This window comes from Suncus etruscus, chromosome 3 (assembly GCF_024139225.1).
Source record: "Suncus etruscus isolate mSunEtr1 chromosome 3, mSunEtr1.pri.cur, whole genome shotgun sequence".
In the NCBI taxonomy this organism is placed as follows: domain Eukaryota; kingdom Metazoa; phylum Chordata; class Mammalia; order Eulipotyphla; family Soricidae; genus Suncus; species Suncus etruscus.
The window spans coordinates 13,691,695-13,710,246 of NC_064850.1; the positions used below are offsets into that span (position 1 = coordinate 13,691,695).

Sequence of the window (18,552 nt, forward strand, 5' to 3'; positions counted from 1 at the left end):
GGGCTTCTTGCATGTCACTCTAGCCTGTTGAGCTCTCTCTGGCCATGTACTGCTTAATAGGCATTAAAAATACTATTTTTGTTTTGTTTCTGTTTTTGGGGGGTCACTCCTGGCAGTGCTCAGGGGTTACTTCTGGCTTTTAGCTCAGAAATAGCTCCTGGCAGGCTCTGGGAACTGTATGGGATGGCAGGATTCGAACCACCAATCGTCCTGGATCGACTCCATGCAAGGCAAATGCCCTACCACTGTGCTATCTCTCTGGCCCATACTATTTTGTTTTTTAGCAAGCTAACTGTGTCTAGGTGCTGAAACATAGCCTTCCCTCACAGAAAAGAATTTTAAGAGGAGACAAGCAGTGAAGTAAAAACAGATTTTATTTGAAGGTACTGAGGATAAGAAAGAGAGAGAATAACATACTCAAGAGAGAGTGTGGGGGGCCCGGAGAGATAGCACAGCGGTGTTTGCCTTGCAAGCAGCCGATCCAGGACCAAAGGTGGTTGGTTCGAATCCCGGTGTCCCATATGGTCCTCCATGCCTGCCAGGAGCTATTTCTGAGCAGACAGCCAGGAGTAACCCCTGAGCACCGCCGGGTGTGGCCCAAAAACCAAAAAAAAAAAAAAAAAAGAGAGAGAGAGAGTGGGTTTTTCCAAAGGTGGAGGGAGCCCCTGTACACAACCCTACATGACAGTAGCAATGTAAACTTCTAAGGAGGGGAGATGCAGGTGATGTACACACGAGGATCTTGTTTATGGGACCAGGGAGCACATATGCATGTCTTCTTTGTTCCAAGTTGTTCGTTATAGTTTCAGCCTGTCCTACAGGTGGCCTTCTACCCAGGTTGTGTTTTCCAGGAAGAAGGATCAGGACCTGTTGATCTTCTTCGACCTTCCTTTACTGGCCTTTGTACTTGTTGGAGCTTTTCTTACCAGTTCTTAGAGTATCCACACTGTGTTCCTGGTAGTCTTATGGCTAGGAACTAGAGTAATTTCTTCAAGATATCTCTTTGGGGTTATTTTTTATTATATTTATTTATTTATTTATTTTGGTTTTTGGGTCAACCCGGCAGCACTCAGAGGTTACTCCTGGCTCTACGCTCAGAAGTCGCTCCTGGCAGACTTGAGGGACCATATGGAATGCCGGGATTCAAACCACTGTCCTTCTGCATGCAAGGCAAATTTCTTTTTTCTTTTTCTTTTTTTTTGGTTTTTGGGCCACACCCAGCGTTGCTCAGGGGTTACTCCTGGCTGTCTGCTCAGAAATAGCTCCTGGCAGGCACAAGGGACCATATGGGACACTGGGATTCGAACCAACCACCTTTGGTCCTGGATCGGCTGCTTGCAAGGCAAATGCCGCTGTGCTATCTCTTCGGGCCCAGCAAGGCAAATTTCTTACCTCCATGCTATCTCTCCGACCCCTTTTTGTATGTTTTTTTTGGAGACCACACACAGCAGTCCCCAGGAGTTACTCCTGGCTCTCCACTCAGAAATAACTCCTGGCAGGCTTGGGGATGTCTAGGACGAAAATCCAGGTCAACCACATGCAAGGCAAATGCCCTACCCACTGTGCTATCCCTCTGGTCCCCTCATCACTTTGTTTTATTGTTCCAAGGACTTTTTTTTTTTTTTAATTTTAAGTATAGAGGTTACAAAATTCTTCATGATTGAGTTTCAGTCAAACAGTGTATACCCTCTTTCACCAGGGCACATTTTGTGTTACTAGTGTCTCCAATATCCCTTCTACCTTTCACCCTCCCTGCTTTTGGGCAGACATTTCACTTCTCTAATCTCTCTCTCTTCCTCCCCCCCTTTATGACACTATGAAGCTTGCCCTGGTTTGCTAGTCGTTGCCAGGACATCACGAAGGGTGCCTGGTTTGCCAGTCATTGCCAGGGTGTCATGATGCATGCCCCTGGATTCCTCATTGCCAGAACCCAAAGTTTGGAGGTGTGTTTCTGATCTCAGAGCATTTTAAGCTTAAGTCAAGTCAGTATGACAAATCTTCAGGTTTAAAGGCCCACCTGCAACATATAGGTTTTAGAGTTTCTATCCCTAATAGGTAGGGATACTAAAATATTCTTATAATTGAGCACTGTAATGAGAGTCCAGGGCATCTAAATTCCTTCTCTATAGATTTCTCTAAACAAAATCATTAGAACACTTTGCAGATATACTTAATTTGAAAATAAGTTGCTAAATGATATACACAATCAAGCATCATAGCAATTGGGGAACACTCATAAGATAACCAAGAACCATTAAAAATCTAACAACGTGGGGCCGGAGAGGTGGCACTAGAGGTAAGGTGTCTGCCTTGCAAGCGCTAGCCAAGGAAGGAACACGGTTCGATCCCTCGGCGTCCCATATGGTCTCCTCAAGCCAGGGTCAATTTCTGAGCGCTTAGCCAGGACTAACCCCTGAGCATCAAATGGGTGTGGCCCCAAAAACAAAAAAACTAAAAAAAAAAACAAACTAACAACGTTATGCATTTCCCTGGAACTGTGCAAACTAATATCAAACCACTAAAGGTGAATATATAATTATGTTTGCAATGGGGCATAGAACAAAAGAGTAATTACTGAGACCTATACAGGTAGAATACACATTTTAACTAGCCACTGCATAGTGACTAATGCAGATAGGATCAAGAAAGTAACCTAGGGGCCAGAGTGGTGGCACAGACGTTAGGGCCTTTACCTTGCACATGGTTCGATCCCCAGCATCTCAAATGGTCCCCCAAGCCAGATGCGATTTCTGAGCACATAGCCAGGAGTAACCCCTGAGCATCACCGGGTGTGACCCAAAAACAAAACAAAAAAAGAGAGTTAGTTAGAGGAAAGTCAATTTTCAGAGGTGATGCAGGTGCAGGAGGTTCTGAAAGCAGCTTCTCCTCAGTTGGGCTTTAGCTGGGCTTGGTTTCTCCATCTTCATCTTCTGTGGTAGAATGCTGCCTGGGATGGAAAGGCTTTAGGTACCAGGTTTGGAATCTGGGTGGAGGGACCTGGTCATCTCTCTGCTGTTGGTCCACTCCTGTGGGGTTGTCTCTTTTGAGTTTCTACACCATCTATGACCTTGAAAAGCTGCTGCAGTTAAGTTGTAAGCCAACACTTCCCTAGACCATATTTTGGTTTTATTCTTGAAAATCTCATTGCCAGGGGACCCCTATCCACCTACCTACTTTAGTATTAGACTATAATGTTGATTATAAAAAGAAATGTGTTTCTATATTTCTGGCTTTATTATTTCCTAAGAAACTCATTGCTGGGAATACCCTACCTACCTGCTTCAGTAATTATGGTGTCTAATAGGACATATGTGTGTATATTTCTGGCACTGAGCTCCTGGAGTTTTGGTATTTCCCAAATAAAGAGTCTTTTTTTTTTTTTTTTTTTTTGGTTTTTGGGCCACACCGTTAACGCTCAGGGGTTACTCCTGGCTATGTGCTCAGAAGTTGCTCCTGGCTTGGGGGACCATATGGGACACCAGGGGATCGAACCTCAGTCCGTCCAAGGCTAGCGCAGGCAAGGCAGGCACCTTACCTTTAGCGCCACCGCCCGGCCCAATTATAAAGAGTCTTAAAGGTATCTTTTGTTACGTGAATGACCTGAATTTCAGTTTGTGAAGTTCCGAAAGTCCCTGGGTAACCTACGAAGCGTTCCGTACCTTAGCTGCTAGAGACAGTCAACTAGAACTGATGATCGAAACTTCTCTGTGTAATGAAACACCAAAATATAGCTTGAGAGACATGCCAGCTCCTCTCTACCCATATACCTTGCCTTCTGCAACTCTTCTACCTGGCTATTTTGAGTTATATCTGCTATAAGATACCGGACTGTATAATACATGGGTAGAGTGCCTAGTTTGCTTATGGTTTAATCCCTGCGATCACATATGGTTCCCCGAGCACCACTAGGAATGATTCCTGAGTACAGAGCCCTAAGTATCACCAGGTATGGTCTTAAGAATAAATTCAGTTATAATAACCAGTAATTAAGCACGGGGTTTCTTTGAGCAGTTCCAACAAGTTAATAGAGCCTAGGTTGGGAGCCATTGGAAGCGCTAGTCTATTGCTGGCAGATCAGAAGCCCAGGCAACAACCTGAACTTGGTAACTAGCATCTGAAAGTGAGGGATGGAGGAGATATAAGGGACAGTGTTATGGGACTGACCTTTGAAATCACATGCTATCTCCAGGTAGATAGTGTTGGAATTGAGTTGCATTGTTTAGAGTGACAAATGTCCTCTATTGAACCCCAAACCTTGCTCCTTCCAGGAGGGTTTGATCTTAGCCTTCTTGAGTCTTCTTTGAGTACTCTTTATCTCTCAGTCTGCTGAGATATAATATAGCTGCTGCTCCTTACGTAGATTTAGATTTTCCTCTCACTACTCTAGTTTCGTGTAACATTTATATTTAGCCTTTTCTGTTCAGGTCATTTTAGATACTTCTTCCTGACGGACCCTGACTAATACAGGTAGGTAATGGGTCATAAACTGAGTGAACTACAGACACTGAACAGTGAATCAGGCCTGTTAAGATAAGACAGTTCAAGTGGCCTTTTACAGGGCACTTAACCTTTAGCCTCCCCCATGGGAACTTAGAGAACTGTTAGCTGAAGAGTAAATGCCACACCTGCCTGGTGTTGCCAGATATACCTACTTTTCAAAGCTGAAAATCTGGATTTTGTTTTTTGTTGTTTGTTTTTGAGCCACACCAGTGGTACTCAGGGCTTACTCTTGGCTCTGTGCTCACAGTTCACTTCTGGCCGGAGGCAGGGGACCATATGCTTGCTGGGAATTAAACCAACATTGCTGGTTTAAGTTAGCATGCAAGGCAAGAGTCTTAGTTTCTGTACTATCTTTCCAGTCCTGGAAACCTGGGCTTTTATATGCCTCTTCTGAATTTTACTTTTTGGTTGCTAACTCATATATTCATTGTGTGAAACAAATACCTTATGTGAGTTGCCAGTCTAGAAAATTTGGACCCGAATTTCCCTGTTTCTGATGTTAGGAGAAGTGGAGAGTGAGAGAGGTGTTAGTTCTGAGAAAGAGAGTATGCTACTGATCCACTCAGTCTTCCTGGGAGCACCTCAGGGTGCTGAGTGGGTGAGGTGTGACTGCAAAGAATGCCTTGCTCACCTTCAGGGTGTGGCCACCAGCCCTACCAGGAAGCCATCTAGCTGTCACTCAGGCCCTCCTGATCTTCAAATCTCCTTGGAAACTAGTCCTTATAGCTTCTTAGGGAGCCCTCCCCTAGAGTTGCAGGAAAGGAAAGTCAGTCCTTGCTTCCAATTCCTGAGAAAGATAGTGAAGTACAACAGTTTTACTTAGCAATTCTGAGGGGCAAAAGAGAAAGTAACCCTTTCCAAAGAAAACTGGGTTTCTCCAGAGGGAAGAGAGCCTCGAATGACTTTAGGGGCTGGGTTGTATTGATAATCTCCATATTGTGTTAGCCTGGATTTCTCTGTAAACATGAGATGCAGAGGGTATTATCAAAGGGGAAGAGCTTTGAATGTTGTTGATCTTTTTATGTTCTCATCAGAGTCTTTTGTTCCTGCAGAAGCTCCTCCCCTGGGCGGCATGAGGGAGGTTGGCTTCTGGGAATCCTAAACTCTTCAATTAGCTATCAGCCTCTATTCTTATGTCCTTAAAGAGGGCCCACCCATTGCTTTGGAGGGGCTGTATTAACCTTAGGGCATTGTACTCTAATTCAGCCAGACTACAGGATTATTAATGATGATGATACTTACCTGTCAACTCACATGCTAGGCTGTGTTGGTTTTTACTGTAACCTTCAAAGTAATTCTTGTCCTGTTAGTAGGTGAGGTAACTGAGTCTTGATGTTTAGTAACTTCAAAGCCTCTATTTAATAAAGAGCCTTTAATTAAGTGAATAGATGAAAAATAAAAAGCCTGGCTATATAACAGAAACTCTGTAGAACATTTAGGAAAAAATGATGCTATGCAAACGTTTACTCCACTGTTATCCCACTGTTCAGCAAAAAACACCAATAATATTTTTGTGGGTGTGCTTCCCAAGCAGTGCCCAGGAGTAGGGGATCCTCGGCCAGTCTGTGTACAAGGTTCAGTGCTCAAGCCCAGCAGCGCTGGGGGCTCTGAGGGCTACACATAGTGGCGCATAGGATGCCCTATAGAACTAGGGATGAAACTTGGGGTTTCAGAAATATACTCTACCAGTGGTCTCAAACTCGAGGCCCGTGAGCCACAAACGGCCCTCCGTACAACATTTTGTGGCCCTGCCCTAGAGGAATCTTTTTTTTGTTTTGTTTTGTTTTAGTTGTTTGGATCACACCCCCCAATGTTCAAGGCTTACTACTGACTTTGCACTCAAGGATCACCCCGACTTTGCCTCCTGTGGCCCCCAGGTAAATTGAGTTTGAGACCCCTGCATCTAGCCCTTTGAGCTAACTCCGTGTCCCAGTAATGGTTTTATTTCTTTTTTTGTTTGTTTTTGTTTTAGGGCCACACCCAGTGATGCTCAGGGGTTACTCCTGGCTATGCGCTCAGAAATCGCTGCTGGCTCAGGGGACCATATTGGATGCTGGGGATCGAACCTGTGTCCATCCTGGGTCAGCCGAGTGCAAGACAAATGCCCTACCGCTGTACTACCATGCCAGCCCCAACAGTTTTATTTCTAAACTTCTATTTATCTGCATGTTTAATGTGATTGATTATATGGTTTATATATAACTATACATTTTCCCATTTACAGGGTAGTATGCTGTATGTATTTTGTCTTAGTACTGAGAAATGGTTTCTGGAACTGAAGAAATAGAACAATGATTAATGTATTTTACCTTAGAGACAGCCAACCAAATCCAGTGCCCAGCACTCCATATGGCCCCCCTCCGAAACCCTGTAGGATTGATCCCTGAGCTTAGAGCTCATAAAGTGTTTTCTAGGTTTTATTTAATTTATATATTTATTTATGTATTTTATTTAATATTTTTAAAACATTCAGTTATTTTCTGTACAGAAATTATATTTAACTTCTTTTCAGGTTTTTGCCATTAGGTGAATATTCTGTGTCTAAAGCTATGATCGGATTTTAGATTCTTTCCTCAATGCTAGAATGATTGGTTAAAAGGACAGAAATGTTCTTAACTAGGTTCTTAGTCTGTTTTCTAACAACTGCAAATGATGCTATAGTCTCACAAATACTAAGTATTTGCATTGTTAATTTAAAAACTGCTAATTTGGGCTGGAGAGATAGCATGGAGGTGAGGTGTTTGCGTTGCATGCAGAAGGACAGTGGTTCGAATCCCGGCATCCCATATGGTCCCCGAGCCTGCCAGGAGCGATTTCTGAGCATAGAGCCAGGAGTAACCCCTGAGTATCTCTGGGTGTGATCCAAAAAACCCAAAAATATCTGCTAATTTGATAAAGGAGAATGATTTTAATTTTTTTAGTTAATTTGACTAAGTATATACTATTTATTGCCAGGATTTTTCTAGGTTCTTTCCCAAAGGGTTTTTTGTTTATATTTTTATAGACATATCAAATAATGCTAGGAGTTTCCATTTATTTTTTAATTCTCTTTGTGTTTTGATTTTTTTTTTTTTTTGGTTTTTGGGCCACACCCGGCAGTGCTCAGGGGTTACTCCTGGCTGTCTGCTCAGAAATAGCTCCTGGCAGGCACGGGGGACCATATGGGACACCGGGATTCGAACCAACCACCTTTGGTCCTGGATCGGCTGCTTGCAAGGCAAACGCCGCTGTGCTATCTCTCTGGCCCGTGTTTTGATTTTTTTAAACTTTATTTTATTGATGGATTGATTGGTTGTTTTTTGGGACACACCTAGCGGCATTCAGGGGTTACTGCTGGCTCTGCATTGACTGGCTGGGAGACCTTATGGGATGCCTGGAATCAAACTGGGTCCCTCCCAGGTTGGCCACATGCAAGGCAAATGTCCTATCACTATGCTATCTTTCCAGCCCCTCTCTTTGTGTTTTGAAAGAACACATTAAAAAAAAAAATCAACATATCTTGTTTTCCAAGATTAGGGGAAGTATTGCTTGTGATTACATCCCAGGAGTTTTAAAGTAACTCTTAGTTCTTTTATGTTTAGGAAGGACTTAGACAAAAGGTAAAACCAGTTTACCATCTTGCCAAGAATGGGAAGAAATGGCATTAATAAAGTGGTTCCCGTTGAGACCAACTAGAACTTGTGAAAAATCTTTCTGTGGGATGAGCTAGGAAAGAGGAAGCCAATGTGCCCCTGGCAAAATGGCCTGGACTGGAGCCTTCTGGAACCTTCCTTATCCAGGAACCTGGGCTTGGGTCTGCATTTTTCTGGGGAGCTGGGCTTGGGACTGCTCTTTAGTTCGTGAGCTGCCTCTGGATCTCTCAGCATGCTATGGTTCCTCGGAGCTGAGTGTGAGCACCACACTCCCTGCCATAGTGCAACAATCCTTCAGAGGATGACCTGCCCAGGGTTATCTAGCTGCCACTACAGGAAACGTGAGGCATCTTGTAGGTTATTAGGACACAAAGAACAATGTTGGTATTTGAATTTTCTTCATTACCCACTCGATGAAGTGGGTACTGATAATGGGAAGTGTTTCCTTGAAGCAGGTTTGTTTATAAGAATATAGAGAAGGAGCTGGAAGCCCAGGTTTGATTCCTGCCACTTCACTGAGCACTAAGTTCCTAGAGTACTAGGAGGTGTGACCCAGAAACAAACAAAAGCATCAGGTAGGCAGGCTTTGTTTAAATAGAAATTACACTGATATTTCCTCTCTCCACTGTGCTCATCTCTCTCTTTTTTTTTTTTTTATCTTTTGCAGGGGAGGGAGCCTTCGCGGTGGTGCTCCTGACAGCTGGCTCCCTGCCTGCCAGGCCTGGTGGTGCTGGAGGCCAGTAGGGCCCCACCTGCCTGGGCTTGGTGGCTTCTAGGGGCTATGCCTGGCAGGTGGTGTTGGGAATCACACTCAGGGCCTCACACTTACCAGGCATGCTCTCTTTCCTCTTTGAGCTGTCTCTGTGGTGAAGTGCTTACTTAGAGCAGAAGCTCTCAGACATTATTTGTCTGACTGTCCCTTTTCAGAAAAAGAAATTTCTGAGCACCCACCCCAGTAATCTTTTCTTTCTTTTCTTTTCTTTTTTTTTTTTTTTAACACATCTGGGTTGCTCAGAGGTTAATCCTGACTCCGTACTCAGGAATTACTCCTGGTGGGCTCGGGAGACCATCTGGGGTGCCAGAGATTGAACCTAGGTTGGCCGCTTGCAAGGCAAATGCCTTATTTGCTGTTCCATCTCTCCAGTCCTTGAAATCTTTTTTTAAGCAAAAAGAAAGTGTCTACAGTTGTATCTAAGGTTCCTGTTATTCCTTAGATTGTTCCATTTCCACTTTCTCCCCACCCCATATAGTATTACCCACTTTGGGAAATAGGCAGAGGCAGAGCTTTTGACTAGATTAGTCAAAGTTTTTGGGTGGTTGGATGGGTGGGGAATCTACACCCAGCAGTGGTTCTCAGGGCTTACACCTGGCTCAGTGCTCAGAGATCATTCTTGGCAAGGCTTGGAGGTACCAGTGATTGAACCTAGGTTAGCAGTGTATAAGCAAGTACCTCCCCCACCTACTACTTCTCTGTCCCCTAGATCGTCTTCTTAAAGATTAATCTTTAATTTTTTTGAAGGGAGTCAAAGGCTTACTTTCAGCTTAGTATTTAATTAAAATAAGTATGATACAAGAATACATAAATAAATTTTGTTTTGTTTTGTTTCGGACCACACCCAGCAGTACTCAGAAGTTACAGGGTTACTTCCGGTATTTTGCTCAGGAATCACTCCTAACAGGCTTGGGGAGACCATATAGGGTTCCAGCGATAGAACCCGGGTTAACCACATGCAAGACAAACATTCTACCTGCTGTACTATCTCGAGCCCCTAAAATAAACTTTTCAGTATTAAATGTTTTAGAAATTAATTGGCTTATAGGGATTAGAGAGATCCTGGTAGGTCAGGTATTTGCCTTGCATGTGGCCAACTGGGTTTGATCTCTGGCATCCAGTATTGTCCCTGAGCTTGCTGGGAGTGAATCCTGAGTGCAGAGCCAGAAGCCCTAAGCACAAGCATGGTCCCAAAACCAAAATAAAAGTATTGACTTTATTTGATTGAGCTAAACAGTGTGCTAGCTACATTAGCAAGCAAAGAAAAAATAATTTTAATCTCTTGGTGTCTGCCAAGAAAATTCAATTGACTTCTCTGTTTTGTGCTAATAGTTAATGGCATTGAGTACAGTTACTGCTTTCATGAATATGTCTGGTTGGGTTTGACTCTGTCAAGTTACAGCTATGACACTGTGAAATGAGCTGACACAAACTGGTGACACTACAGTTCATGCCTATCTTCGGCCATTATTTCATTTTCCTGATAGAAATCATTGCTTTGGAAATTCTTTGTAACTTGAACATTAAGACTCCAGTTTCATCATTTAACTCTACTCTTTTAGTGAATTACTCTAGCAAAATAGAGAATCTATCAGCATTTTGTTAGTTTTGATATATACGGTTTGGGTGTTGAATATCAGATTGAAAGTGTGCGAAAGAAGATCATTAATATATTATAATAATGGAATCCTCATTGTACAGGTACATGGAATCATTATGGTACATAATGTTACGTTAGTAACATCGGGATAATAGTTTTAGAGATATATTCTTGTTTCTGCAAGTAGCAACTACTTTAGATACCCGAAACAAATTAATTTGAGTTTAAAGCAATTTAGAGTAAATATCAAGGGCCATGGAAGTGCCTAGCATGTACGAGGCCTTGAATTCAGTCCCAAAGCACCACCTGGCATGGTTAGGCCCAGGCATCAAACTCAGTTTTGTTTCACTAATCCAACTGCCCTTGCCCCTTTACCAGCAGTAAAAGGTGTGACCTTTATATTTAAAAACAAAAACAAAAACCCTGAATCTACCTGGTAGTGATGCTGCTTGTAAACCACTGAATTGTTTTCCCTAAAAGTTTCTGGGGAGGTGGAGAGGTGACTCAGCGGGGCTCAAGTTTGTGCTTTGTAGTTGTGAACCTGGGTTTAATCCCCAGCATTGAATGGTCCCCCTGACCCCTGTGCATAGTGCCAGGAGTGTCCCCTGAGTACCACTAGTGTGAATCCCCTAAAATACATGCTTCTGTAATACTGGCCACTATGAAAAAAGTAAACATTTGTGAAGTCGATTAAAAATATTTATAGGATAAATAATGTTTTGTTTTTGTTTGGCAGGACACACCTGACAAGTACTTTAATCTTACTCCTGACTCTGCATTTTGGGGATCATTCCTGGCAGGACTTGTATCCTGAGTAGTGCTATGTAGTGCTAGGGATTGATTATTGATTGGCCGTGTCCCAGGCAAGCACCATATCTGCTGCAAATATCGCTCTGGCCCCAAGATAATAACCCTTATATCACTTTGCAGAAAGATTATTGAAATAATGACTGAACTAGATTTTGAACTCCCTTAAGAAAATGTCATTTCTTGGATTGAAGAAACTAGTTTGCCTGGAACCTAGAGTTGGTCTTATGCCAGGAAACTTTAGGGGTAGGGTCTCCTTGTATTTAGACCAAGGCTTTTCCTTTGCATGTCCCCCATATTTTGGTGGGCCTATGCAAACAATATTTGCCACTCTAACACTGTTTTTACTGTGCTCCTTTGACTCTAACCCCCCCCAAAAAAAAACCCTCTTAAACTTTTGATGTTAACTTAAACCAATATGCATGTGCATGAAAATATAAAAAAATACTATGCTTGGGGCTGGAGAGATAGCACAGTGGCGTTTGCCTTGTAGGCAGCCGTCCCAGGACCAAAGGTGGTTGGTTCAAATCCCAGCGACTCCCGGGGTCCCATATGATCCCCTTGCCTGCCAGGAGCTATTCCTGAGCAGATAGCCACGAGTAACCCCTGAACACCGCCAGGTGTGGCCCCCCCCAAACAAACAAACAAACAAAAAAAAATACTATGCTTTCAATGTTTAAGGAGTCACATAAATTTCATGGCTTTAGATTGCTTTGTGTACTGCTAAGAAATGTTATAATGTACTACAGTCTGGGGACTTGTGGACAAAGTAATTGTACATGGGTTCTGCCTTATTTTTCTTAATGTTCTTTGTAAGTTCAATATTTAGGCGTCATCAAGGGGATTTCTTCTGAGAACTCTGTCTATGGGTGATTGTCCTTCCACTGTAACTTTTCCTTGTCCTTTTTCCATCATTGTTCTCATAATTAAAAATAAAAAATTAAAAAAAAAAAAGAAAATGTCATTTAGGGCCAGAGAGAAAGCATGGAGGTAGGGCTTTTGCCTTGCATGCAGAAAGACAGTGGTTCGAATTCTGGCATCCCATATGGTCCCCTGAGCCTGCTAGGATCGATTTCTGAGCGTAGAGCCAGGAGGAACCCCTGAGCACTGCTGGATGTGACCCAAAAACAAAACAAAAACATGTCATTTAAAATATTTGTGTTGATGAGACAAATGCTAGCTTTAACTCACATTTAGTATGGTAGAATCTTATGGTCTTTATTATGAATACTTATATAGTCCTTGAGTAAAATCATAAATCTGAAATCAGTTAACTCCTCTTAAGTGCTCAATTATATTTAAAAAACAGGACTGCAATGATAGCACAGCGGCAGGGTGTTTGCCTTGCACACGGCTGCCCAGGACAGACGCAAGTTCCAACCCTGGCATCCCATATGGTCCCTCGAGCCTACCAGGAGCAATTTCTGAGTGCAGAGGCCAGGAGTAATCCCTTAGCACCCCCCAAAAAAATCTTTTTTTATTTTTGTTAGGCCCTTTGTCTAGGGCCAACTTTTTTTGTTGTTTTGTTTTGGTTTACTTGGGCCACACTTGGCACTGCTCAGGTGTAATTCCTGCTTTTCACTCAGGAATTAGTCCTGGCGTTGCTTGGGGATGCTAGTGAATGAATCCTGGTCTACTGTGTGCAAGCCAAAGGCCTTACCTGTGGTACTTTGTTCGATCTTAGTGCCAAGTACTTTTTTTTTTTTTTTTTTTTTGGTTTTTGGGCCACACTCGGCAGTGCTCAGGGGTCACTCCTGGCTGTCTGCTCAGAAATAGCTACTGGCAGGCACAGGAGACCATATGGGACACCGGGATTTGAACCAACCACCTTTGGTCCTGGATCGGCTGCTTGCAAGGCAAACGCCACTGTGCTATCTCTCCAGGCCCAGAGCCAAGTACTTTGAAGTGGGTCCACTGCATTCAAAATTTTAGGGAGCATCTGGATATTGTTCTGTAAACTCAGGATTTATCAATACATTTAAAACACACATACAACTCTGAGTCCTCATAGAATTTAACAGTTTAGGAGCAGGGATTCAGAGCCAGAGTGCTCAGTGGATGTTAAGCTAATTTGGAAGCAAATGCATTTTATTTAGTTTCTATTCTCATAAAAAGTTTTCTGGTTCTACTTTCTAGTTAATGCCCTAATTCCTGATCCTTCATTTTTTCTTCTCTTCTTTTCCTTTTACTGTATTTCTTCAGATTTAATATCAGCCCCTCTATATTTCAGTTTCTCTGTTTTCAGCAGTTTTATTGTTTTCTTCTCTAACCACTTCTTTGTTATCACTTTGGCACACCCAACTAACTCTCTTTGCCATTATGTCACTTCTTATCTTAATTTTTCTTGGAGGTGTTGCTCTTTTTTTTTTTTTTTTGGTTTTTGGGCCACACCCGGTGACGCTCAGGAGTTACTCCTGGCTATGCGCACAGAAATCGCTCCTGGCCTGGGGGACCATATGGGAAACCGGGGATCGAACCGCTGTCCATCCAAGGCTAGCGCAGGCAAGGCAGGCACCTTACCTCTAGCGCCACCGCCCGGCCCCAGTGTGTTGCTCTTTCAAACTCCAAGTCTGTGATGGGCATAGGCACAGTTTGACTGACCACGGCTCCTGACTCATACCACCTTCGCCTGGTTAGTCCCTCATAAGAACTGTGCTGTTGTAAAATAAATCCCCACACGCTGTGAAATAAATTACCCTAGGCAGATGGGGCTGAAGATGGGTAGCCATAAAGGATTAATAAACCAAGCCAGTCAGGAAAGTCATGGAATCAGTGGCTTCTACCTCGTGGTCTCGCAGTGCACCAAACCAAAATGACCTTTCTTTATTCTCCCAGTACCAATTTCAAGGTTGAGTAATAATCAAGGTAGGCTTTTATAAATGAAAGAGGAAGATGGGGAATGCCTTTGTTTGGGATAATAGCCGGGTGTCATCTTACATGCTATGAGCAGTCAAACCCTAGACAGCATTTTCTGCACTGGAGAGACCGGATCTGAGTGTCAGTGTTAACACAGAACCCATCACTGGTGTGTGTGTGTGTGTGTGTGTGTGTGTGTGTGTGTGTGTGTGTTTCCATTGTCACAAACAGAACACCCCCCTTCACCAGTGTAATTTCCCCCCCTCCCCCTTTCCCATCCTCTGCCTGTATTCGAGACAGGCATTCTACTACAGTTATTTGTTTTTTTTGTTTTTGTTTTGTTTTTGTTTTTGGGTCACACCCGGCAGTGCTCAGGGGTTACTCAGAAATAGCTCCTGGCAGGCACGGGGGACCATATGGGACACTGGGATTCGAACCAACTACCTTAGGTTCTGGATCGGCTGCTTGCAAGGCAAACGCCGCTGTGCTATCTCTCCGGGCCCCAGTTATTTGTTTTTAAGTTCAGTAAATTGTATATTTTTTTCCTTAAAGGATAAGAGTAAAAAAATATAGTAAAGGTGTGATAGTGGCAATCGCCGTTGTTTGCATAGGTCCAGAAAAATACGGGGAAAACGGAAAAAAGTCCTTGGCCTGATTACAAAAAGGCCTCACCCCAGAAGTTTATTGGCATCAGACTGACTCTGGGTTCCAGGCATACCAGTCTGTCCAACCTGAGTCATTCTCCGTGGTCCTGGTGAAACTTTTTCACACTTTAGCTATTATTGGTATCAGGTTCTTATATTTAAAGACTCTGGATTCTGTGCATTTCTTTCATCAATGTCAGGCTGATGTGGAGCATCCTCTAGTTTCAGCATACCATTCAATGTGGAGCGATCTGACTTGCATGCAGACTGTTGCTGAGTCATCTGGGTGTTGGGAGCACTCTTTGGAGTAAGTCAGTGCCAAAGCAGTGGTAGGTCTTCCCTGGTAGAGGCTTGGATCCTGGTAATGTTATAGACAATTGTGGTTGTTTCCATAGATGGTATCCATTGTTCAGGTGTGTGTGGGCGATGCCCATTCTTCTGAGGCCTAAGCCAAATCATTATGCCAATGTTCAGGATATAAGGCCTAACTGCATTATCAAATTTGTGTTCCCATCTCTATTAGATAAGAACTTGTTTGCATATGTATTATTTTCCCATTTTAATGTGCCTATGCAAAAGAGAAGCAATGCCACAAGATACTGTTGGTGCATCTGGGGGCCGATGAATAAAGTCCAACATTCCCTGTAACTTGGTTCAAACATGAAATCTATACAGCATAAAATTTTATGCTCATAGATTTAACTAATAAGACATGACTTCTGAGTAGGCTGGAGAAGTGAAAACACTACTTGTCACCTATTATTTGGAATAGAGTTGTTTTCTCATAATGTGTTCTCTATACTCTTACTTTGTCTCAAGTGAATTCTGTGTTGAGTTTAGTAGTATGAAAAAGACAGGCGTGCCTGGAGACATAGTTCAGCAGGCTGGAGTGTATATGTGGGAGGCCTGGGTTTCATCCCCAATTGCACATGCTCCCCTTAACTGCCAAGAGCGAGCCCTGAGCACAGAACCAAATCTGAGCACCACCGGTTGTGATCCAAAAACAGGCAGGCTCTTAGAATAGCTCAGTATTAAATATTAATATTGGTAACACCAGGGACTAGAGAGATAGCTCGGCTGGCTGTAACACATGCTTTCCATGCTGGAGCCTCTGGTTCTAAGCCCATCACCACATGATTTCCTTAGTACTACCAGCAGGAAGAAGCTGTCTCCAGGTGTTTCCCCCAAACAAAGAATGTCAGCAATTATTTGGTGTCATTGTTTTCGAACGGCTTCAGGCATTTTTCAGTTTTATCTTTCTAAGACATATAGAATACTCTGTACAAGAAAAATTCAGGTCTGTGAGTTCATTCATCTTTTTGTGGGTGGGGGCCCACACTTGGCAGTGCTCAGGACTTACTCTGGTTCTACTCAGGGATCACTGGTGGGTTCGGGATCATGATGGGGTGCCAGAAGTCAAACCTGGGTTGGTTGAGTGCAAGGCAAGTGCCTTATCTGCTGTACTATTGTCTGGTTCTTGAGTACATTAAGACATAAAGTCAGTTCTTTCCTTTAAGCCAGGATCCCATTCTTTGGATGTATTCAAAACAATAGATTTGGAGGGCAGACAACCTTAGAAAGGGTTATAGGCTGTTTCCTTGCTTGCAGCTGAGCCTGGTTCGATACCGAGCACTGCATTATGTTCCCTCAAGAACTACCAGGAATGATCCCTGAGTAGAGTCAGGAGTAAATCCTGAACACTGCCAGGTTTGACCCAACCAACATTCCCCACCCCCAAGAAAAATAAAGATCCCAGAATATTGTTTTTAAGCAACTTATAACTGTCCTGAATGTATGAAGGATTGAGTTGGTCTGTGTACTAAGAATGACAGGATTCTCCTCTTATTCTATGACAAACATTAGTTGATGCTGACACTGTAACTCATTATAAGGAAGGTTGGTATTGTTTTACCTAGCCTTTCAGCCAAGAATCTGGTGTGTGTGTGTGTGTGTGTGTGTGTGTGTGTGTGTGTGTGTGTGTGAACAAACACTGTGTAGTTTTTAAGATCCTTTTACATGAAGATTCTAGGAAGCCATATAGAGTACAAGCTGCTTCAAGAAATTTTGAAATGTTGAAGGCTGGAGTGATAGTACAATGGATAGGACATTTGCCTTGCATATGACCAACTCTGATTTCATTCCCAGCATCCCCCCTGGTTCTCCCAGCAATGCCAGTAGTAATTCCTGTGTGCAGAGCCAGGAGTAGGAGTAACCTCTGAGTATTGCCAGATGTGGCACAAAAACCAAAATGAAAGAAATTTTGAAAGTATATTTTATATGGTATATGTCAGGAGATGCTCTCTCACACCAATCTGGGTTTTAACAAAATGGGGTTATGTTAGATTAAACATCAAGCCAGGAATAACCTACCAGTTGTGACCCCAAAACAAAACATGTATAAAAACAAAACAAGAGGGGCCGGGCGGTGGCGCTAAAGGTAAGGTGCCTGCCTTGCCTGCGCTAGCCTTGGACGGACCGCGGTTCGATCCCCCGTGTCCCATATGGTCCCCCAAGCCAGGAGCAAATTCTGAGCACATAGCCAGGAGTAACCCCTGAGCGTTACTGGGTGTGGCCCAAAAACAAAAAAAAAAACAAAAAACAAAAAACAAAACAAGAGCCAGAGATAGCTTTACCAGTTGGGCTCATGCATTGTACGCATGAAACCAGGAATAAACCCCAAGCACAGAGCACCGTTAGGAGTAATTCTTGAGAGCAGAGCCATGAGTATTCTGAGCATTACTGGGTGTGATCCAAAAAGAAAAAAAATATCCCAGCCAGGAGTAGCCCTACAGTAATGCTACAAACAAACAAACAAAAAAACTATTAGGGCCATAATGATAGCACAGCAGTAGGGAGTTTGCCTTGCACATGGCTGACCTAGGACAGACCTTGGTTCTATCCCCTGGAATCCCATATGGTCCCCCAAGCCAGGAGCTATTTCTGAGCTCATAGCCAGGAGTAACCCCTGAGCATCCCCGGGTGTAGCCCAAAAGCAAAATAAAATAAAACAAAAACCAACCATAGGACATTGAACGTGAAAGTTTTTTAATTATATGAACTTCACATGTTTATTCCAATAAATGATATTGCATGTAAGTTATAAATTTAAAACTTTATGTTATAAATTTGCTGTGTTTATGATTGTTAATATATATATTCTGCTTATATGTATATATTTTTAAAAACAAATATAAAGTCTGGAGTGATAGTATAGCGATTATAGCATCAGTCTTGTACATGGCCTTGTACCTTGGTTCAGTTCCTGGCACCTGTGTAGCCCCTGAGCATCACTGAAAAGAACCAAAACAAATATCAATCATACTGTTCACTCCCAATTTTTTTTAACAATTTGTGATATTATGATAGAGTGTTATTTTTCATTTATAGATCTCATTTCTTTACTGTTTCCTTTGAATTTTGCTTCTGTTTTTTTTTGTTGTTGTTGTTGTTTTGTTTTGTTTTGTTTTGTTTTTGGGTCACACCTGGCAAAGCTCAGGGGTTACTCCTGGTTCTATGCTAGAAATCGCCCCTGCCAGACACGGGAGACCATATCGGATGCTAGGATTTGAACCACTGTCCTTCTGCATGGAAGGTAAACACTTTACCTCCATGCTATCTCACAAGCCCCTGAATTTTGCTTCTTAATAAGTGCAGTGGTCTTCCTTGCATAGTTCTTTTTTTTGGGGGGTGGGGGCACACCTGTTTGACACTCAGGGGTTACTCCAGGCTATGCACTCAAAA

General features: G+C 42.9%; 1 protein-coding gene across 2 annotated transcripts in view; it reads left to right on the forward strand.

Moving 5' to 3' along the window:
- The window catches only part of SLC39A9 (solute carrier family 39 member 9), a 54,499-nt gene that overhangs the window by 5,115 nt on the left and 30,832 nt on the right, over window positions 1–18,552 (forward strand). The window lies entirely within an intron of this gene.